This window comes from Myotis davidii, unplaced genomic scaffold, assembly GCF_000327345.1.
Source record: "Myotis davidii unplaced genomic scaffold, ASM32734v1 scaffold226, whole genome shotgun sequence".
In the NCBI taxonomy this organism is placed as follows: domain Eukaryota; kingdom Metazoa; phylum Chordata; class Mammalia; order Chiroptera; family Vespertilionidae; genus Myotis; species Myotis davidii.
In genome coordinates, this window is record NW_006297224.1 from 3,935,660 (window position 1) to 3,936,190 (window position 531).

General features: G+C 39.5%; 1 protein-coding gene across 1 annotated transcript in view; it reads right to left on the reverse strand.

Annotated features, from left to right (window-relative positions):
- Positions 1 to 531, reverse strand: part of LOC102757746 (alcohol dehydrogenase S chain) — a 57,721-nt gene that overhangs the window by 50,182 nt on the left and 7,008 nt on the right. The gene's annotated exons all lie outside the window — the stretch shown is intronic.

A 531-nucleotide genomic window follows, 5' to 3' on the forward strand; every position in this document is an offset into this window, starting at 1 on the left:
TAAAGTAATAACATAAGGAAACATAAATAAAACTAACTATAATGAGGCATTGAGATAAAATGGAATATGTTCTTTTAAGTCATCCTTATGTTGTTTCTTTTTCCAAGGGTTGTTTATTTGTGATATTTCCTATAGCAGTCCTGAAATTGGTTGTTTGCCCACAACTGTTGGCTTGCAATGGGGTTTTAAATCACAAATATTTCACTGATAGGATCACTGTCTGGTCACATAAAATCTATTGCTCTCTTGCTCAAGTCTCTGCTTAAGCCCCAAACAACCGGAATTCATGATTCCAGTGCATACTTGCCTCCCTGCATAGGTGACTTCTCTTTCTCCTTGTCTGTCCTCCTCCAATTTCTCTCCCCGCTACTTCCGTGTGCTACTAGTTTGCATGACTCATTTGAAAGTGAGCTTTGGCAGCTCGGTTTTCTTCTCTAATTTATGTGTTAGAGGTGAGCCAAAAATCACAGAGGTTACAGCTGTATACGCACACACACACACACACACACACACACACACACACACAAACAC